General features: G+C 45.3%; 1 protein-coding gene across 7 annotated transcripts in view; it reads left to right on the plus strand.

The window, feature by feature from the left end:
• Positions 1-678: 678 nt before the first annotated feature.
• Positions 679-22,871, plus strand: part of ADARB1 (adenosine deaminase RNA specific B1) — a 72,555-nt gene continuing 50,362 nt past the window's right edge. For 5 of the 7 annotated variants that reach the window (XR_016468506.1, XR_016468507.1, XM_090144591.1 and 2 more), the window contains exon 1: positions 679-791. The gene's annotated coding sequence lies outside the window, so the exon portion shown is untranslated. Of the gene's footprint in view, positions 792-16,626; positions 22,863-22,871 lie in introns of those variants that run through there. The other 2 variants (XM_090144589.1, XM_090144593.1) reach the window with 2 other exon arrangements.

Genomic DNA, 22,871 nt, shown 5'->3' on the forward strand with positions numbered 1-22,871 from the left:
GAATCCGAGGTGTGTTTTGTTTCTCGCCTTCCTCTGAAGACTGCTTTCAGACATTTCACTTGCGGCCATCCCCGCACTTGGGCTCCCATCGGCTTCTTTGTCCGCTGCTTGGATGTGGTGCTCAGGGCCACGATCTAGCGGAGGGCTGTTAGGGTGGTACGGTCGGGTCGTGGTTGGACTCGATGATCTCTAAGGTCTTTTCCAACCTGAGCGATTCTATGATTCTATGCTTCCTCCTGCCGCCCGCCTGGGATTTCTGCCGGGCGGCACGGAAGGCAAATAGAGCAGACGCCGGCTGAGCCAGCGGATCGGGCAGGCGGACGCTTACCTTAGCAAAACGGCCGGGCACGCCACGCTCTGCCCTGCCCCGCCCAGGCTCCCACTGGAAGATGACTTCTCACTTTCCCGCGTCACCCAGCCCAGGCCCGGCGCGGTGCCAACACACACTACCCTGCGGCAGCACCAGGCCCGCACTCGCTCCGCGCCACCTCCCGCAGCGCAGCGCAGCGCAGCGCAGCCCCGCCGGCCCGGCCCCGCCCCGCCGCAGCGCCGCAGCGCGCCCCGCCCCGCCGCCTCCAGCCAATCTGCGCCGCTTTCCGCGCGCGGGGTTCGCGCCGCCGCCAGGCCGGGCGCGGTTTTGCACGTCGGCAGCGGCGGGTGCGCGCTCGGCCGCTCGTCCCGGTCGCGCGCAGGCACGCACGGATCCCGGCGGAGGCGGCGGCGCAGCGGCGGCCGTGGCGGTGCTCGGCGGGGGCCGCGCACGGCGGAGCGGCGGCGCGGCTCTGAGAGAGGTGAGGCGGTACGGGAGGCGGCGACGGGAGCGCCCTGCGGGACCCGTTCGGGTCCGAGCGCGGCGGCAGGTGCCGGGGCCGAGCGCGGCGGACCCTCACCTGTGGAGCGCGGCGCGGCGGGCGCAGTGCGGCGCGGCCGGCGCGTGGGGGGGGTGCAGGCGGCCCTGCCCGGCGAGGGGCCGCGGCGGTGGCGAAGCCATTTTGAGGGGGAGGCGGCGCGGCGGCAGCTCCGGCCCCGGAGCCCCCTGGTGCGGCCGGGCTCGCAGCCCCCCCTCTCGGGCAGCCGAGGCTCGGCCGCCCGGCGTCGCTGCCCGCGGCCCCTTCGAAGCGGCGGAGCTCGTGGTCCGGAGGGGCGGCCGCGGCGTCGGGAGGGCAGGAGCCGTGATGAGGGCAGGAGCCGTGCTGAGGGCCGGCTCAGCCTGCGCGCCGCCAGGCGCTTCCCCGGGCTACGCGGCCGAGAACCGGGCTGCTCCGTGGAGGCGGGCGCGGCCGGCCGGCGCTTTTCCTCGGCCCTCGGAGCGGGCACGTCTGCGTGCGGGCGCCTCGCCCCTTCCATTTCCCGCAGGTTCTTTCAGGCGGAACCCGGCGATGTTTCCGCGCTGCGCCGCCCGAACGCGATCCGCCTGCACCGCCGCGGCACGGGGCTCTGCAGTAGCGCTTGGGGCGCTTTTATTCCTCGGAAATCCTTGCGGTGATCGATTACAACTTGCTGGTTCCGCAGCACAACCAAGAACGTGGCCTTGTGTCTTGGTGCGTGTGTGCTGTGGCAGCAGCCCCGGCTGCCTCTGCTTTTGCCAGCTGTCTGTCACGGAGGCTGCAGCACCGCAGGAGCAGCAGCGAGGCAGTCCGCAGGGAACTGGAGGTGTTTACAATAATTCGTGATGGAACGCCTTTTTAGAATAATTATTTGGGTTTATCTACCACTCAATTGTAGTGATATCTATCTCTAAAAGTAGGCAAGCCTCCCGTGTAATGAGTCTTGTAGTGTAAACAGTCGTGTCTTGAATGAGTGTTGTTACTTTTAGGATGTCTGTGATATTTCTTTGAGGGGTTTGCCAAATCTTCTGTCTGCTTCATTTTCTTCCTACAGTGAGTAATGTACTCTTGGCCACTCGTACACTTGCGATGATCAGAGGAAAAGCTTAGTAATGCCTGCAGCTGAGGTGGCACAATGGCATGGAAAAATCCTTACCGGCCATCTAGAAGCCCATCTTCCCCACTGACTGCATACTGCCGTCTTTGCTGGAATTCAGCTTGGAGGCACTGCCCTCAGCTGAAGGGAGGTCTGCAGGCTGCTTGCTGGCCTGTCCTGCAGCTCCCTGCACCTTGTGTAGAGAACTGCCTGGAGGCAGCCTGTGCTCAGGGTCCGTTGTCGCAGTGTCAGTTTTTGTCAGGCAGACCTTCTGCGATGGTTTCCCACTGCTGTGCATGTGCACAACCTTGGATTTCAGGAATTAAGGAAAAGGGGGAAAAGGCTTGTGTGAGGTGATTTCACATTTCACCACACAGTTTATCAGGACATGACAGACAAGTCGTGACCCTGGCACATAAGTGCTCTTTCCAAGTTTCTTTTTCAGTGTCCTTGCCAAAGCTGCTCCCTGTGGCTCCTATGCCGAAGCAGCAGCTCCTCAGCTCCAGGGAGTGCAGCACAACTGTGCCAACTCTGTGCTTGTTTTGTGCTCTTGCAAGAGGCTTGGCTTATGTGGTCACATTCAATAGGAGAATTTGATTTCTGAAAACACCTGAGTTCTGAGAAGGTCCCGAGGATGTTGTTCTTGGTGTTTGAAGAGGAATGTGTTTCATAGCTCACAAGCACAGCTACATTCTTCCAGCCACTTTTCTATTTCCCACTGGCTTATTCTGAATTATCTGCTCTAGTGAAAGCTCTGTGCCCTGTCTGTGCTATCTGGTTTGTGAACAGAATACGGAGCCACAGGTTCTGATGGTAGGCCTCTCTTGCTATAAGCACATAAGGCTTCCATAGTGTGTTTAACTTACCGTGATAAAGTGGGAGTTGTTTTTCTTTTTTTCTCCCTTAAAAGTGAAGTCTGTTTTGACTGAAGCTGGTAAAATCTTCTAAGTGGCTGGGTTTAATAGCTCAGACCTGGCATCATCACAGCATGGTGGCACTGGAATCAGTTTGGGCACTACTGCTTTTGGGCAAACTCATCTCTGCACAAAGTATGCCCTTTGCTGAGCCCTGGGTTGCTTGTAATCTGGTCAGACATCCTCCCTTGAAATGACAGGCTTCTGTTAGGTAAGGGGCAGCAAGCATTTATATTAGGGAACCATCTAAGAAGCTTGCACTGATGTTTTTGGGATATGATCTGTGTCTTCAGAAGTTTGGGGCTTGGCAGTGACAGATACACCCTCAAAGAGACATGTTGAATCAGGTGGATTGGTGGTTGGTGCTTCTGTGTGCCACTGTGTTTTGATGGAAGCAGACTAGCAGTGGGTGCTGACAGTGGGTGTTGCTTCTCAGGATAGTACCATCCATCAGATGTTGGAACATGGGAGGACGTGGTCTGAACAATGCATGCTGTTTCTGCAGCTTCTGAAACCAGTAAATGCTTGGCACTCTGGCCATCCAGCTGCCATGTTGTGGATTTCAGTTTCAGTACCAAAGATTAACTGTTTTTGAATTGTATTTATTTGTAGAGGCTTATTTTTTGCTTATGTACCTTAGTTTTAAAGGAAATGCCTTTATAATACAAATGCTGCAAGGCAAAAAAGAACAAAAAAAAAACAAAAAACCAAACCTTTGTGTTGTCACACAAAGCACAATAATGTGTGACAAATTGATTATGCAAGCAAACAAAGTTATACTCTTTAGCAAGCTTCTCTCCTATTTGCACACAATGTGGTTTATTTTTTTTTGTCTTTCCTGCAATCTAACAACGGAATGATTTTTTTTTTCCTGTTCTTTTAATGAATCTTGGTTGCATGATAGGTGTGAGAAACACTTGTTTTTGCAGTCTGAATTGTTGCAGAGGCCATCAATAGTCTTACGAATCTCATGGAATTGACTGAGCGTAGAGGTCTGTAGGTGAGCAGCACATATGAACATTGGGAAAAAACAACCAGCCAGTTAAACAATAGGAACACAAATAAATAAAAACAACAAAAAACCCAGCAAACCATAGAGGTAAGAGATATGAAATTGCTTGGGAACGGAGCTTGACTGAGACCACATCCTCTGAAGGGCATCTGGCTGCAGAAGGAATTAGGATCTTTCTGCTTTCCCTGTGGTTGGACATTTTCCATGCAAAGGGAGCTTGGTGCTATGACTGGAGAGGTTACCTTGAGCTGTGCACTGGAGCCCTGTGTTGGTGGCTGTGGGGGTTAGTTGGGGCTGGCTGCCAGCACGGTGACTCAGTGCTGTCACCTCGGCTGCATGTCCAGCCTCTGCCAATGAGCTGAGAGAAGAAGCTGGCTGCAGGGGCATCCCCTGGTTGTCTGCTGGCTGCAGATGTTGGGCTGCTTTCAGCATGTGAACTGTCTGTTGGTGGGACTGTAAGCACTAATTTTTTGTATATGTGATACAGAGCATCTGCAGAAGCACTAGGAAGTGCAGAGACTGCAAGCTTCTTTCCTTTGTACATGATGACTTTGCTTAGAGTTTTGTATCTTTGTGACTCGTGATTTTTTTTTTTATTAACTTATTTCATTTTAAAATTTATTTATATGCCTGAAGTGGAGTGGTGATAAGTTAACCGTGTGTGGGAACAAATTTACTCCCTAATGTGGTAGGGTTAGGTCTCTTTATGTTTCTACTTCACACTGAGGATACTGCCTGTGCTTTTAAAGCAGAATTGTCTCTGTGAACAAATGCTTTTCTTTCCCCGTCACCCCCATATGTTTCTTAGATTGATTTCCCACTGCATAAAGCATCATGCTATCAATATCCCTGAAGGAAATTGGTCAACACACTGAGGAGGTGATGATGTCTGATAGGAGGGTAGAGATGTCAAAGGTAAGTGCCAAGGCTTTGTGTGGGGACAAACGTCTGAGCGGAGGAAACTATCTGATTATTGCTCCAATGAGAGGAAGAGCTGTTGGCTGAGTGGAAGGATACTGTTAGACATCAGAGGATCTTGATGGTAAAAGGCAAACAGGAAAACACGTTTTGCAAGGTGATCTAGGAGGAGCCGAGTTTCCTTATTTTCTTTCATGGGGACAGGGAGGAGCAGCCTGCCAGCAGTCTTCCCATAGGTTATGAGGAAACAGGTCGGCTCTGGCCACCTTCTCTTTCCTTTTGACCCTGGGGGGTGAAGGCAGAGGGGATGGGATCAAGCCTGCTTGTGAGTGGGAAAAGAGGGAAAATTTAAAATATCACTGTGAAGACTTCTACAGTTGTCCAGGAAAGTGCTCTTCTGTAGGTGTCATGTAACCCTGTGGATTAGTTTTTCTGTGTGGAGTGCTTTTGGCAAAGATGCAAAAGGAAAGTTTGTTCTGGGGATTGAAGAGGATTGTTCCTTTCCTATTTTCACCAGCACAGATTTAAGATGTTTATCTGGGTGTTCTTTTCCAGTTTGATTTCTGAAGCTTTTCTCTATTGAGGTATACTGGAACAAGAAATCCAACTTTTGCATTTAGTTGTCTTTTTCTTTTTAAGAGATTCTAGCACAATGGAGCTTTTGGTCCCCTATTTTGAGCCTTATGGCTAAGATGCTGAATGTCTGAAGTATTCTCATTTTGAGAAAGTGAACGAGGAATATACTAGATCTTTAATTTAAAGAAAAGTAGAAGACGTCCTCATTTGGTGAGAAGCTTGAATTTGCAGCTACGTGTCCAGATGTACTGTCTAATCAATTGCTTTGCTGTTACTTTTGTTGTTATAATACTGTCAGTTTTATGAAGGGGACTTTGCTAGTGCCAGGCGTCAGGCCTATACCAGTGCCAACTTATAATTGTTCCAAACTGCGTGTACCAGCTTTCTTGATTTCCCAGTGACTCTCTTACTTTCTTCTGCTGTTAAATTTGTCATATCAGCCCTGGGAAGAGATGAACTTTTTAAAACTTGATCAAAAAGATTTGTTAACTGTAGCATGTGAAAGTGAAGTTTTTACGTAAGGTTTTTGAGGCAACCTCAGCTAAAAGTTGAGGTTCCTGATTTGTCTGTTTAAGTTTGACAAAATTATTGCCTGCCTCTTTCATTCAGAAAGGCTTCTACTATTCAGTAGTACAATATGTCTAAAATTAGGTTGATTTTTATTTAGGTTATTAGGTTTATTCAGATTGTCATCTTTATTAACAAGTGGATCTTTAAATTTGAATGTTCACTACTTTTTTTTTTTTTTCCTAGCTTAATTATACTGTAATGTTTGGTCATAGTTTGGGAATCAAACTATTAGAGGGGGAAATTTATCTTTGACTTCTTTAGATGCAAATTTTTATAAAAAAAACTTGCTTGCAAAGTCCAAACTCTGAATTAAAATGAGTTTTAATTTTTTCAGCTCAAATGTTGAATGTACTTAATTAAATAGAAAATCTTTATGTGAATCCTAGTTAGGGCATAGTAGGATCTAGGATTCAAAGGCATTAACAATCCTGTCTTTTTATTAATACAGTTTTACACACACGTGCAGATTACGTGCAACATAAATGTGGATGGTCTGGTAGAAGAATCCAGATGGGGGCAATGCGAACACCAAGGTATAGACGATAAATTAGGAGGTTTGTGAAGCAGCTATTGCTGTGAAGTGGGAAGGGAAGTATCTCTGCAGAATTGCCCTATTCCTTGAGAAGCAAAAGTGTAGCCCTCCCCAACAGGCTGGAGGTGGCCTGGCTTGCTGTAAGTGCTGTTACAAGAACAGTAAGGGAAAAACATATGCCGATGGAGAACAGACTAAAATAACACATTTCAACACTGCTTTTGTTCTTAGACTTGCTATATTTGAGTATCTGAAAAAATGGGACTTAAGAGCGCAAGCAGTAAAAGCTAGCTTGGTGGGGGAGCCTGATTTATAACCTTCCTCTGCTGCCCAGGCTTTCTAGCTTGTTCCTGATACATATAGATGTAGTTCATGATGGGAAACTGGAGGAGGAGGAGAAATTCTGTTTTGTTAAGTATTTGCCTTTTTGTTTAGTCCCGGTAGTCTTGAATCGAGTTTAAAGAAATTTGCAGCGTATATGTGTTTCATGTTTTTTCAGTGATTCTGCATGAGGGAATTTAGCAATCTGCCAGAAGAGATTGTGTTTGTGGTGGTTTTAATCTGTATGAGAAATAGCATTTTTTTTTTCTTACTCAAATTTTAGTAGCATTTTTAATTTATGCTTCAGACCTGGTTGAACATCCCATTTTGGACACTGATCCTTGGAGGTTTTCAGCCCTTTGAACCTATCGTGTCTGTGATCTGCACAAAATGTATGTGCTCTGTGGGAAGTGTGGAGGCACAGACAGGATGGGAGGCTGTGTGTCTGCTCTGAATTACGATCATATTCCACAGTAAACCAAAGAGTAATCCTTTCCAGGTAGGCTAAAATGCATTCCCTTTTATTTTATTTTATTTTGTTAAATTTATTTTTTCTCGTCACAAAGGTTTTCAGAATAGCCCTCTGGCACTACACTTCCATTTCCCCAGAAGAGCTGGCTTTGTTGTCTGCTCTTGAAATGCAGCCTGTCTCTTGGTTAGAAGCAGTCTTACATTCAGTGAAGTCGTTGCTCAGGTGCAGAGAACAGATGAGCTATCCTCTTATTTAAGGTGTGTTATACTGACATTCCTATATTACAATTTTTACAGATGCTGTCTATCCAGGGGAATTAGAACTTGATGATGCTTGGGGTCCCTCCGACCCACCCATTCTATGATTCTGCCACTGACCGATGCCAAGCAATATTCTGGAGTTCAATATAGAGTGATACAGTGTTTTGATAACAAGGAGGAGCTGGAAACTAGAAACAGTGATTCTGGCAGTAATATTTTGAGTGTGCACATTAGCATTTTAGTTGGAATCAGGAGTGTACTGTCTTAAGTCAATCTCCTGGTTGTCTCTGCTCTGTGCTTTGTCTCACATGTCTGGGAGCATGTTTGGACTCACTTTGGGTGCCAGCAAGCACAAAGGTGAGCTCTGGGGGCTACGTCTGCCATCTGTGAGTTTGTGATAGGCTTGTACCACCATCACTAATGAGCCTTTGAGTAATCAGAAACTAATTTGTGACTGTTTGCTGAGTTTGCAGCTCTGAAGAGTGTGAAACAGGAAGATGCAACTGAGTCAAGTGGGGGCATGGAGGTCTAGTTGGAGAGCTAGGAAGAGCTTTTAATAAAGTACAGGTGAAGGGACAAAATCACCCAGGCTAAAGAGCTTCCAAGAAATTGCAGAAAATCCAATTTTGACACTGTAGCCTACCCTTATGTGCTTGGTTCAGGAGCAATGTTGTAGTGGCAAGAACTGTGTGTAGTCAGCTTTTCCAGTGTGTTTGAGTCTCCTTGCAAAAAATCTGGGAAGTTTTGCAAAACCCAGCTCTGTTTTTCTACAGTGACAAAAAGTTGGAAAGAAGTCTTAGAATGTTTACTGCTATGCCTGTGCAAAGTGATTGTTAGCCTGAAAGCCTTTGGGTAGTTTATCTTTTTGTATCAAAATTGATTTCCGTAGATTCCAGCACTCATGAATGCAAGTAATAAGAGACAGTGAATACTACTGTAGCTGTGTGGTTTTTTTCTGGTGCAACCTAGTTTTTCTTATCCCTAAAAGCTATTATTAGTAACGGAGTGGGGTTTTGTTGCCTTTTTTTTTTTCCTTTTTTGGATTGGATGTATAATCAGAATTTCATTCACTGTCCTTACATATGCTTAAATATAGCATTAACATAATCTTCTTATAGACTTTTTCTCCTGCTTCTGAGTTTACAAAAGAACCAAGCTCACTGCTAGTAAGAGCTATACATAAACTTGTTGGAAGTAAAATAATTCTTCTGGGCTTCAGCTCATATTTATTGCCAAGATGATAGTTTGTTTATATTTTTGAAAGATAGTGTAATAGTACTTGCATAAAATGTTTTCTGATAATTAACTTTGCTATTTTTTTTTCTTTTGTGCTTCAAGAGCAATTTTTCTGTGGAAAAAATTTCCTTAGATAAAGTACGAAATATTTTTCATGACTTAAAGTTTGCCATGACGTTTGTTTGTCTTTCCCCTTTTCTATTTCCGGGAGGGTCGATTGACTTGGAAAGATCAGCGTGACGACTGACTTACACTTCTCACGTCTAAAACCGGTAGAGACGCTTCTCACGTCTAAAACCCTGCCGAGAGGTTCAGTAAGAGCTGTGGGGAGGAAGGATCGCTCCTCACTTGTACTGCCTGTGCAGTGTGGCAGGAGCTGCGCAGTGGGGCTGTGCTGCTGCGTGACTCGCGGGAGCGCGCCCCAGCCGCGGTCGCAGTTGGGATGGGTGCTCTCCGCGGTGCTGGAGGGGCGCACGGGGAGCGCGCCCTGTTGCCCGTGTTCCGGAGCCGTAGCTCTCCGTGGTGCTGAGCAGTCGCTGCGGGAGTTCTGCAAGGTGCTCAGCATTTTTCCCTGCCGTGTGTCGTCTAGTGCTAAACCCTCCCAAGGAGAACGGGAAGGAGTCTCTATTTCATATCAGGATTGATAGTTTCTTGGTAGTCTAGATAGTACTCAGCATTTTTAGACAATATTCTCAACTTTGATGTTCTTTTTCAGTTTCCTTTGACTTCCTTGTTTCTGTTGGCAAAGCAACCTGCATTTCATTTAGGGTACAATTTGTTTTAACGGTCAACATGCAAGATCTCAATTTTGAATGGACCATGATACTTCTAAGGCCTGTTTTGCTGTTACTGTTACAAATGTATTTGGCTTCCCTCAACATTAGTGTTTTTGCTGGCTCTTTGGGCATAAGCCCACTTCACCTTCAGAATTGTCTTTCAGTCTGTGTTTTCCACAGAAACTCATTTAAGAAATTTTCTTTAAAAGAAAGTAGGCTTTCTGATCTTAAGTAACCTTTCACAACATCTTTTGGAGCATTTTCTCAGTAGTTCTTGATTGCACTAAGTGAACGTGGAAGAGACTAGAAATACAATATTTGATTCTTGCAATAAAAGCTACATTGCCTTTGAGGAATTTGGCTATTGACTCTTATTCTTTTGCCAGAGTATCATCTGATTTATAGGACAGCATGGATGAAATAGGCTGCTTTGCATCATAAAGGAAAAAAAAAAAACAACTAACAAACGTAATATTTTGAACTCATAACTTTTGTAGTGTATTGGTAGGAAGCAAGGAAAATAATTGCTCTCCTGGTAGCCTGGGTATAGCTTTGGCCTTGACACTAATGTTTTGGCTTTGTTCTTGCCACTCCCCTTCTTGCAAACCTATCTTCTGGTGAAGTCTTGCCTATGTTCAATGCATGGATTTAGTCAAAATTGGGCATAAAGCAAAGCGTAACTATATTAATCAGGACAGGATAGTCCCCTATGCCTGGGAAAAGACAGAAAGCACTAAGAGCTCACCTTGGCACTGAAATCTCCTAGCAAAAGGTAAGTAAGTAATTTAAAATCTAGTACTCTGCTGCCACTGTAAAATATGTGCTGCTCTTGCTGTTGAGCCACAGTGATCTGGTATAAGTCTTAACTAAACCTGTAGTCATTTTTTTGCCTCCAAGATTTTGAGTCAAGCAGATGGTGGTTTGAGACTCGTATGGATCCTCGGATATGGAACTATGGTGGCTCTTATGTGAAACATACGAACAGTACAACTCTCTGAGCAATTTGAAAGCACCAGCATCCCCTAGGTGCACTCACAGGAAAGTGAAAATTTATGCATTTTTACATCCACTGATAGTTTCATTGCTTACAGATTCCTCATGTTCCAGCAGTTTGCTAGACTTGAGGTGTACATTGTTTATCACAGAATCATAGAATTCTCAGAGTTGGAATGGACCTCTGAGGGCCATCTAGTCCAACTCCCCTGCGGTGAACAGGGACACCACAGCTAGATCAGGTTGCTCAGGGCTTTGCCTTGAGAGGGCACAGGACATCAACCACGGAATCACAGAACTGTAGGAGTTGGAAGGGACCTCTAGAGATCATTGAGTCCAACCCCCCCTTGCCAAAGCAGGCTCTCTACAGCAGGCTGCACAGGTAGGCATCCAGATGGGTCTTGATTATCTCCAGAGAAGGAGAGTCCACAATCCCTCTGGGCAGCCTGGTCCAGTTCTCTATCACCCTCACCGTGAAGTAGTTCTTTCTCATATTGGTGTGGAACTTCCTGTGCTCCAGTTTCTGGCCATTTCCCCCACAGACCACTGAAAAGAGGTTGGCCATGTCCTTTTGTCTCCCACACTTATCGATGTTTACAAATATCTTAAGATCCCCTCTTAGTCTTCTTTTCTCAGGGCAGAACAGACCCTGGTCACCCAGCCTTTACTCATAGGGGAGATGCTCCAGTCCCTTTATCATCTTTGTGGCCCTCTGCTGGACTCCTTCCAGGAGATCCCTGTCTTTTCTGTACTGGGGAGCCCAGAACTGGATACAATACTCCAGTTGAGTCCTGACCAGGGCAGAGTAGAGGGGGAGAATCACCTCCCTTGACTTGCTGGCCATGCTCCCTCTAATACACCCCACATCTACCCGTTTGGTGCTGCCATCATAGAAGGCTATGAGGTTGGTCGAGCATGATTTCCCCTTAGTGAATCCATCCTGACTACTGTTGGTAACATTCTTCTCTTCCAATTGCTTGGAGATGGCATCCAAAACAAACTGTTCCATTACCTTTCCAGGGACAGAGGTGAACCTGACTGTAGTTTCCCAGATCCCTCGTCTTGCCATTTTTGAAGACCAGAGTGACGCTGGCTGTCTTCCAGTCTTCAGGCACTTCTCCTGTTCTCCAAGACCTGTAAAAGATGACAGAGAGTGGTTTGGCAGTCACCTTTGCCAGCTCCTTCAGCATGCATAGATGCATCCTATCAGGGCCCATGGATTTGTGCACACTGATCCACCCAGACACTCCTTGACCACCCTCACCTCAGCCAGAGCTCTCAATTTCCTGGATGTTCTCTCTCTTCCCGTCAGGGTCCAGGAGGCGCAAGGGGGAGTCTTTGAAGCAAAGAAGGCATTCAGCATCTCCACCTTCTTAGCATGCCCCATTACTAGAACACTCTCCTCGTTCAGCAGGGACCCACATTTTCCCTAGTCTTCCTTTTACTGTTGACATACTTCAACAACAACAACCAAAGAAACCAAAAACAAACAAACAAAATCCATAAAAACAAAACAAAAAACCCCGTCTTATTACTCTTTTATCTCCTTTGCTATCTTCAGGTAGGCTTTAGTCTTCCTCCATACAACCCTGCAGGCCCTGACAACACTCCTATACTCCTCTCAAAAGGACAGGCCCACTTCCTCCATTTCATAGACCTTCTTCCCTTCGACCTTATCTATGAGATCCTTGTTCATCCATACAGGTCTCCTGCCTCCCTTCCCCAAATTCCTACTCTTAGGGCTGCACCAATCCTGAGCTTGGAAGAAGTGCAGTTTAAATGTTGCCCAGCACTCACTGGCTCCCTTATCTTCTAGCACTCTAGCCTGTGAGACACCTCCTAGTTGGTCCTGGAAAAGGTCAAAGTTAGCTCTCTGATAGTCCATGGTAGCAATCCTGCTACCCACTTAAGATCTTGAATTCCACTATCTCGCGATCTTTGCATCCCAAGCTGCTCCCAACCTTCGTATCCTTAACAAGCCCATCCCTGTTGGTAAAAATGAGGTCCAGAAGCACCCCTTGCCTTCTTGGCTTCTCCTGAGTAGAAAACTATCTTCAGTGCATTGCAGGAACGAGCCCTTCCTAGGACATGCCACGTGCTGCCCAAGTCTTTAAACCTCCGCCTGGCTTTGCGGCCGAGAGAAAGCAGGAATGCGGCCCCGCTTGGGATTGCGAGGTATTTCCAGCTTCTTATAGCAGGCTTCATCCTCCTGATCTGGTGACCTAAGTATACCCCACAATGATGTCGCTCATACCACCCCACCCCTTCATTCTTACAGAATCACAGAATTGCCAGGGTTGGAAGGGACCTCAAGGATCATGAATCTCCAACCCTCCTGCCACATGCAGGGCCACCAACCATTCCACCTAATGCTAGACCAGACTGCCCAGGGCCCCATCCAATCTGGCTTTGAACACCTCCAGGGACGGGGCATCCACAACCTCCCTGGGCAGCCTGTTCCAGTACCTCACCACTCTCTCCGTAAAGAATTTCCCCCTGACGTCCAACCTAAATCTCCCTTCCCTCAGCTTAAAACCATTTCCCCTTGTCCTGCTGTCACTCACCCTTTCAAAGAGTTGATTCCCCTCCTGTTTGTAGGCTCCCTTTAGGTATTGAAAGGCTGCAATGAGGTCACCCCGCAGCCTTCTCTTCTCCAGGCTGAACAAGCCCAGCTCCCTCAGCCTGTCCTCATAGTGGAGGTGCTCCAGTCCCCTGATCATCTTCGTGGCCCTCCTCTGGACCCTCTCCAACAGCTCCCTGTCTTTCTTGTACTGGGGGCTCCAGACCTGGACGCAGTATTCCAGATGGGGCCTCACAAGAGCAGAGTAGAGGGGAACAATCACCTCTCTGTCCCTGCTGGCCACCCCTCTTCTGATGGAGCCCAGGATCCCATTTGCCTTCCGAGCCACAAGGGCACACTGCTGGCTCATGTTAAGTTTTTCGTCTACCAAGACCCCCAGGTCCTTCTCCACAGGGCTGCTCTCAAGGACCTCTCCTTCCAGTCTGTATGGATGCCTGGGATTCCTCCGGCCCAAGTGCAAAACTCTGCACTTTGCCATGTTGAACCTCATCAGGTTCACCCGGGCCCACCTTTCTAGCCTCTCGAGGTCCCTCTGAATGGCATCCCGTCCTTCAACCGTGTCAACCACACCACTCAGCTTGGTGTCATCAGCAAACTTGCTGAGGGTGCACTCAATTCCGTCATCAATGTCATTGATAAAGATGTTAAAGAGCACCGGTCCCAAGACAGACCCCTGGGGGACGCCACTCGTTACCAGCCTCCACCTGGACATGGAGCCATTGATGACCACCCTCTGTCTGCGGCCTTTCAACCAGTTTCTTATCCATCGAGTGGTCCACCCATCAAATCCACATCCCTCCAATTTGGAGATAGGGATGTGGTGGGGGACCATGTCACAGTCCTTGCTCAAGTCCAGGTAAATGACATTGGTCGCCTTTCCCTTGTCCACCGATGCCATCACTCCATCATAAAAGGCCACCAGATTGGTCAAGCATGACCTTCCTCTGGTGAAGCCGTGCTGGCTGTCATGGATCACACGCCCTTTCCTCATGTGATCAAGCATTCTTACCCCTCACCGTAAAAGGTTTTTTCTTTATGTATAATCTAAATTTACCCTTTTTAAGCTTGAAGCCATTTTCCCTTGTTCTGTCACCACAGACCCTGCTGAAGAATCTGTTCCTTCTTCCCCGTAGGTACTAACAGGACACTATCAGATCATCTCATAGGCTTCTCTTCTCCAGGCTGAAGAGCCCCAGCTCTCTCAGCCTGTCCTTGTTCTGTTCTGTGGATCATTTTTGTGGCCCTTCTCTGGACACACTCCAACAGGTCCATGTCACACAGCATTCTGGCTTTGTTGGTGGTGAATACTACTATGATATGTGTGGGGTGGGTAGTTTTGAACGGATGACTTCTGGACCTGCATTCGGAGTCTGCTGGCATCCTTAGTTGAGCTTTTTTTTTCCTCAGAGCTGAAGTCTTGGTTTCTTGGTTCACCGTATGCCCACATTGTTTTGGTCATTGTTCAGAGAGCAGCTAGCTGCCTAAATTTCTTAGTGAATGGCTTCCTCCCTACTTCAGAGAAAGAGCATGCAGTATATATATATATATATATACACACACACATATATATACATGAAATCATGCATTTGTAGAAGTTTTTAAGTTCAGTATTTGAATAAAAATTAGTCAGAAAAATAATTCAGATACGGTGAAATGTCTCCGAGGTATGTGCATAATCTTAAGTCCCACTTGATAAGCACAGTTTTTTCATATATGAATTGCTGTACTGCTTGTTTCATTGTTAGTCTTGGTTGCACTAACTTGCTCTGTTTTCCACTCTATACTTCTGTTGTTGTGAACTTGAATCAAATTTTATATCTTATTTGTTCACCTGTGAGCAATGGCAATGGGGAATTTCCTCAGTGATTCAGGAGCAGATGTAACATTGTCTACATAATATCTGTACAGGAAGCTGTGCTTGACTCTCTGTAAACCATTTGCTGTTCTCTAATTCTTGGGGGTTCATGGTTAAATCTGATATGTATTCATGTATGTCTGGAAAGTGGCAGAGGCAGAGGGGGGAAGATTGTAGTCATTTGTAAGTATATGTGCCCTGTTAGGTGGGGAGGATGGTTTAGGCACCATTACCCACTGCAGGCAGTCCAGACAGCACTGCAGTGCTTTGGCTTTGGACAGAGTGATGTGGACCTGCAATCAGGGATGGAAGGAGAGAGAGAAAACTCTAGAGAGTTTTCAGCAGAGTTGTGGGAGATGCTTCTCTGTGCTCTTGCTGCTCTCAGATTCTTTCTCTGGTGCACACTGGTGCACAGAGCAGGCTGGCCATACTTCTCCAAGCTGGCATGGTGGCTTAGCGCAGCAACCACCCAGCTGCTGCCTCTCATGCTACATGTGGGAAGCTTATGCCTCTCTACCTTTGGGACTGCTTGGAAATGCTTTCCAGAAGGCTGTGGGAAGATAAAAGAGCTCCTGGCTCATCCAATGTAATCCTTGCTGTGCCATCATCTTCTGCCCTTATCACTTCTGCCCGAAAAGCATTGCTTATTGCTTGCCTTTGTACAAAAAGCCTTGTTTAGCTCTGTATAGCTCTGCTATACAGAAGATAATCGCTTTTGTTTTTACTTCCCATCTGTATTTGGCATGGCCATTTGTTCTCTTAGACCGTACAGCTCTTGGGATGCTTTCCTGAAACTCCCTACACTGCATATCATCCTGTATTTGTTTCGTATTTGCATTGTCCTTTGAAATGATACCAATTTGACTGAGGTGGAAAGATGTGCAGGATCCTATGTAAGACTTTGCTATGCCTTATGCAGTAAGTTCCTGATAGCACTGTATCCAGTACTATGGCTTCCTTGCTGTGTCTGTATGATGACCTGCACACTAGAAGACAGCTGATTGGTACGCTAATGCTCTTTCCAGTTTACTCTGGTTCTGAGTCACTAGCTCACGACAAAGGTCTGGTCATGTATGTTCCAGTGCAACAACAGGAAACAGCTTTGGGAAAAACCTTTGGTGATCTTTCGTTCAACCTCCTGCTCAAAGCAGGAATAACATCAAAGTTGGATTAAGCTGCTCAGGACCTTCTACCGTTGGTTTTGGAAAATCTCTGCTCTGAGGATCTGCATTAATAAGTTTTCTCCAAACAGAAAATCCCCCTTGGCACAACTCTGTCCTCTCTAGCTCCTTCATTCTGGAAGTCAGCCTCCTGTCTGCAGAACTAGTTAATGATAATAAAGTTCTATCAGATACCATATTGATTTATTTTTATTGATGCAAGGTATTAATTTCAACTGTTACTTCCCCAGTTGACTGATAACAGCGACCATTTTGAAAGGTGTGTCATTTCTTGAGAGTGGAATGCTGACAAAGGCCATCTAGAAAAATCTAGATAGCTCCGTGTTACTTCTTCTAACTAATGCTTAACTGATACACCCAAAGTACCTAGTAGACTGATAATGCACAACTTTTTTTTTTTTTTTTTAGGAGATAATTTTTTTTTTTTTTGAGGAGATAATTTATTTTAATAGATTATGATCATGCAGGTTATCTTTCTGTACTTCCTGTTCAATGCATTTCCAGGTAAAGCTGGTAAACCTTTCCTCGAAGTGTGGAGAAAATGTCCAAAGAAAAAGCAATGGAGCGGGATAATTATTTATCAAATTTTATCTGTGTACAAAATGAAAAGACATCAGAAAATTAGTGCTAATTATTTACTATCTACTGCTGGATTAAAGAGAAAAAGGAGTTTGTAGATTGTATTTTTTCCTTTTCTATGTAAAATGAGTAGAAAAGATATGAAGTCACGAATCAAGCGGTGAATTGTGAAGTTGTGAAGATGTTGGTCAAGATCTCATTTAAAGTATTTAAAGATATTTAATATCGAGTAATGCAAAGAACTACCCTTTAAAAGGTAGTTTGAGTCAGTCTTGTCTTAGAGACATCCATCCCCTAGTGCCAGCTCCAGCTGCCAGATCCTGAAGAAAACTTCCAGAAGCTCAGAAGGGAGAAGGAAGCAGAGCATTCTCAAAAGTTAGCTTGAAATTCTTCACATCTACACATATTTTTATGGGGGAGGAGGGGCAGTAGATGTGTGGTTTAAGAAATCAAAGACAGCACTTCTTTATTCTTAGAAGTCCAGCAGCTGGTTCTTTCAGAAATATTGCAGTGATGAGATACACACAAATCCTGAATCTGCCAATATATGAGTAGATTCTGCCAACAACACTTTCATTTAGAGATGTTGAATATTTCAAGTTTGGATTGCTTAGCTGTGCATTCCCCCTGCATGCAGTGCTGGCCTGGTAACAGCCTCACAGGAGAGGAAAACCCATTTTAAAATTGGATGCTGGTTTCTGAGCGTGCAGCAGCCTTGAGGCAGTTCCTGCAATGCCCTTCTTCCCTTGTGCCTCTGCCTGATCTCATGTGGTGGGGCAGGCACAGTACCTGCTGGTAGGCTGGCTGGGGTCCCTCCTCTCACTGTCCCACTCCACTACTTGGACTGGGAAGACACTTGCAACCAGTCTGGGGGAACTGTTGTGGGCTGGTGTTTGGGTGCATGAGGGAAGAGAAGAAGTTGGGCTCAGCTGGCCCTGGGCTCAGCTTAGGCAAAAGGGACTGAGGCCTTGCTGATTTTCAGTTCCCCAGTAGCTCAGCTTGCCATCTTTCACTGCATCGGTCCCCACGACCCCTAGCTGCACTCAGAGCACAAAAGCAGTGTCTGCATAAGTAGGGAAGCAGAGGAAGAAAAATCTGACCTGGAAAGGTGATCTCTAGCTAATCACACCCCGGTCCTTTGTTCAGCAGAATAGTGTGATTCATTCACCTTTCTTTAGTGGTATTTTAGCTTCCTTGTGCAGTCTAGGGCTATTGTAATGTGTGTGCTAAAACCAAGACATTAAAGAGCTCTGAAACCTTCCCACATTAAAAGCATAACATTTATTTCAGGAAGAAATCTAAAAATAAAGCATACCACATGCCTTCAGTGACCGAGTGATGTCCTCTCTGTCTGCCTGCCTGAGCAGTTTGCTGTGACAGTGGAATGCTGACTGCTGTTGTTGGGTGCTTGGGCTTTCGGGATATGACTGCAATCCAGATTTTTTCTTTCAAGCTCTTAGCTTGTGCTTCCTTGCTTGTGTGCTTGTGTGCTCAATGGATGCAGTTTTTGTGCTGCTTCCCCCTTGGGAGGAAATGTTGTCTGACTGCAGACTGATGGAGGATGGTTAGCATCACTATTCGTATCAAAGGATACGTTCTGAATGTACAGATAGAGCATCTGTGGTAAACTGTTTCCAGCCTCTACATTTTATCTTGATATATTCCTTTTACTGAAGCTGCAGCATGCTCTTCTGCTGCTTTATCTTCATATGCACATTGTAAACTTCAATCAAGTTGCCTTCTAATCTTCTCACTGATAAAATGATTTAAGTTCTTGGGTTGGGCTATGTAAGAAGTCTTTCCTGCAGTTGTTTGAGGGGGAGGTACATTCGTACCCTTTGGATCTTGTCACTAGGCGGGGGTTTTTGATCTTCTCTGTTGTAGGTGGAGAACCCTGTACAAAGAGCTCTGCTTTTAAATCGGGCACTAAATGATGTTTGTTCCTGAAGCTACAGAAACATCCCAGGGGCTCCCAGCCAGTTGTGCCTCATGCTAGGTGCTGGCAGTTGACACGCTCCATCTGTCTGATCTCTGTGAGTCAGGGGCTGTCTTGGCTTCACCAGGAGCTGCCATTGCAGCCTACGTTTGCAAGTAGAAGCCTGTAACTGAGATGTTGCTCCAGCAGTTCCGATGCTCCAGGAGCACAGTGAAAAAGGAGAAATGCACCTTTATGAGTAGAAAACATTGTGGTAATAAACTTTATTTAGCTTCTGCAGGGACTGACTCCCTGTGGTTGGCTTTCTGCTCCCTGGAGGCAGAGGATAGAGGAGGCAGTTGTATATTCTAAGTGCAGGATGTAACCTGCTGCTTTTGAACGCTGTGTGTTAAATATTTTGCATCCCATTACTGAACTTGCATTTTTGAGCCATTTTTATGAAGCCTAATATTAGGGTGTAAAACATCCCTGTGGCTTACATGAATCATCTCTTCCTTAGAGGGGAAGTAAGAATGAAGGTAATGAGCCTGGCTTGTTCTGAAGACAGCTGTTGTTCAAACAAAGAATGATTTGCATTCCTCTACTGTGTGTTACAGATACACTAAACATATTCTGAAAGTTTTCTAGGTGTCTGTTGTGGGATGTTTTGAGCAGAACCCCTCAGTCACTCACTATAACAGGGACAGCCACTCCAGCAGCTTTCTTGGTAGGTGCAGGAACATTGGTGTCCTGATGGAGGATCTCCAACAGCAGAACTGGCTGGGACAAGTGGACTGTCCTCTCCCCATGGGTCCTCTAGCCTGTGTTGTCACCCACAGACTGTAGTAGACTAATTAGTAGACTAATTTATTTTTTGTAGCTCTTTTCTCCAAAGCACTGGTAAAGAAGAAGTAAATTATTTTCAAATTATTTTTTAAAATTCCCTTGTATTTCCAAAGTTGCTGCTTATTTTTGAGGTTGTACTGCTGTACTATTTCAATTTGGTTAGTGCCTAAAATAGCAAAATGAAAAAGTCAATGTTTAAACATCAGCTATAGTGAAATCAGAAAAAAAAAGTGAGATTAAAGCTGTTGAAGATGTTTTGCTAACATGAATAACTCTTGTCTTCAGTCACATTCTCTTCTGTAGTAGCTGTTCTTAGAAATGGGATGTTGTGATCCCATGGAAATAGGAAAGTTCCTTACTGTGAGTATACAAAACCATTTTTGGTGACAGAATGCTTGAAAAAATAATTGACATCTGTATTTGTTCCTGAATAGTTTAGTATCTGAATGTTCACTCCTATTTGACGACTGCAGTTAAAGCAGTCCTAGTTGGTAGCTTGGATATTTACAGAAAAGCATCCTTTTTTTTTTTTTCTTTTCTGCTTGTGGATGCTATCCCAATTCCTGTTGTTTAATAGTTGCACTTCCATAGTTGTACTGAACTTTTGGGTGCAAGCTGATACTTATTCTTGGACAGTCAATACATCAAAACACGTCACATCTTCAATTTGAGGCTAATGCTATAGTTTTATGGGGTCAGGAAGAAAATCTACCATGAAGGCATCTTTTTCCAGGGAACAGTGGGAGAAAGCATGGGGACCAAAGCCCAGGTAGCTGTTCACAGTTTGCATCGAACTGAAGGCAGGCTCTGTAACCTATTTCTTTGGAAACCGGTGGTGGGAAGAGTTCCTTCTTTATTCCTACTTGAAGGAGAAAATGATGTATAAAATGCCCAAAGGACAAATTATAGAAGTCAATGCAATCAAGAAAAAATCCCAGCCAGCTGCATTGGCTTAGCAGCTGGTGTGTGCTTGTATTTGCTTGTGTTCAAGCAGGGGAATGAACGTGTGAATAGTTCTTTTTGGCTGGGATGGAATTATTTTCTTTAGATTGCCTGGTATGATGCTGTGTTTCAGTTCTAAGAGAAAAGCAGTGTTGATTAGTTGCCTGCTAAGCAGCGCTGTACAGAGCCAAGACCATTTGCAGTGAAGGACCAAGGAGCTGGGAGGAAAAAGAATTAAGACAGCTAACTTAAACTGGAAGAAGGGATATTCTCTACCATATGACATCATGTGGAAGGAGTTTTGTGGGGGGTGGGAGTTAATCTTGCTCTCTTGCTGCTTGGGGGCTAGCTGGGCATCAGTTGGAGGGTGGCAAACAGTTACTGTACATCACTTCTTATGTTCTTTTTGCCTAATCAAAACTATTTTCTTTTTCTCTGCTTTAGTAAGTAATTTAATCTCAACTCATGAGTTTGACTTTGTTGTTTTTCTGTTTTTTTTTTTTAATTCTCCCCACCATCCCGCTTGTAAGAGGTGAGTGTGAGCGAATAGCTAAGGTGCTGAGCCATCTGCTAGGTTAAACAATAGTTAAGACAAGAATAAAGGTTTATTTTGGTTGTTTGCTTTAACTGAGTGTTGAAAGGCTTGTGTAAATCTATTTTAATTAATAAAAGGTAGCCCCTGTGGTGCTAAGAAGGATGTAGATCAGTGGAAAAACTTGTATCAGCATGAAAAATAACCATTTTTCGAGCTTGTTGTTTGATCTCTCTGAGAAACTTTTTGAAATAATTTGGGTCAAAATGTAAGCTGGGCAAAAATGGACTGAGTGGTTCATTTTTGGATGGAACTTTCTGCCTCTCAGCTGTATTATTTCCTGAACGAACAGGTGATGGTAGATTTAACATACTTGTGAGATGCCTATGCTTACCTGTACTTTTCAAATAAGAGGGTAAATACTTAAAGACAGGAACTGTCATTTTTGTCCTATTCACATGGCTTGTGGTGTGTCCAAGGCACTCACCTGGCATTTGTGTAGTTCTTGCAGATAGTTTCATTTCTAGATGTAGGAGTCTCCTGCCTTTGTGTGTGGGTCTGTGTAATTGGACTTCCTTTTTCTTCCAGAAAATGCTTCTTCCAACAAGTGCCAAGAGGCAGGATTGTTTTTTTTTCTTTATTTTTCTTAAATGGTATCCAGCATGGTTATGGGTACTGACATAATGTTCACTAATAGGCAGAACCATGTTTCACAGCACTGAAAGCTCTGAGTGCATCCTCCTGGTGTTCTCCGCTTACCATTCAGCTGAGCCGACAGAGTACAGCTCCGTGAAAGCCAGCAGTACTGAAACTTAATGCTGATGTAAGAATGAGGTTTCACCTTGCAGCAAATGAGCCAGGAAAGTGGCACTAATAGCTGTTAACTATAGTGCTGGGATCACAGGAACACTGACTCCTGCTCAGCCAGGAAATCCTTAATTGCGTTCAAAGAAGGAGATCTGTGTTGCTTAAGGAGAGTACCAAATCTTTCTCTTTTCTCAAAGATGTTAGGACTCAACTAACCTTAGCAGCGTATGCTTCTTTGTATCTCCCTCCTGTGAAAGTTTTAAATTGGAGATACTGTTCGTAGATGTGAGATGCAGTATATGGAGTGAAGTTAGAGTTCTCAGACCACTGATTCAGTTCTTACCATATGGTTAAAGGCTTGAAATGTTTTCTGCCGAGCTGTGAGATGTCCTAAATCCCCTTCTTCAAACGGGTTTCAAGTATCCTTTGCCACACTGTATATGTCTCTTAATTCTTCTGTGAATAAATGACTAGCTGTTGTTTGTTTTAGACATGAAGCTGTTTGGAAGTCTCTTGATTTCCATCTTCTTGTACAGTTTTCAGTGACTGGAGTGTTTGGCGCTGATGACTAAAGTTGAAGTTGACTGAGTGGAGGAGGTGATGGGGAGGCAGACTGGATAAAGCACTTTTCCCAGTTTTTATATCTGTGTGGTTTCTCTGAAAACCTGTTCGTTTGGAAGAAGCTGAACAAATCTGTTTGATAGCCAAACAGAGCAGTGGTGAGTGCTGCCTAGCTGCTATCCCCAGCCTTGTTTGCTTTTGCTATTCTTTGCTTGCGATTGCTTTGCCTTTTAGTTGTTGTTCTAGCCATGTGGTGAAAAAGAGCTCTTCTTTGGCTTCTGTTTTCAAGTCTGTTTTACTGCTCTGTCACAGTAGGTATGAAAATGGCAATCATATTTCCATTAAGAAAGCAAGTGCCAACATCTGCCTTCAGGGCATTTCCTGCCATTCTTCGGGGACTAGGAATTTGTTTACTGCTTTTTTGGAAGTAGCAATGTGGAGCTGCTGCTTGGAGGAGTCCTGGCAAACTGACACCAGGCCCTGCCTGCAAAAGATGGTAGAGAAGCACATCATGGCTGGAGCAAACCCTGGAGTGTGCAGCTGCTACCAGGCAGAGCCAGGTAGGAAGT

This window comes from Phasianus colchicus, chromosome 7 (assembly GCF_987193195.1).
Source record: "Phasianus colchicus chromosome 7, bPhaCol1.hap1.1, whole genome shotgun sequence".
NCBI classification, from domain to species: domain Eukaryota; kingdom Metazoa; phylum Chordata; class Aves; order Galliformes; family Phasianidae; genus Phasianus; species Phasianus colchicus.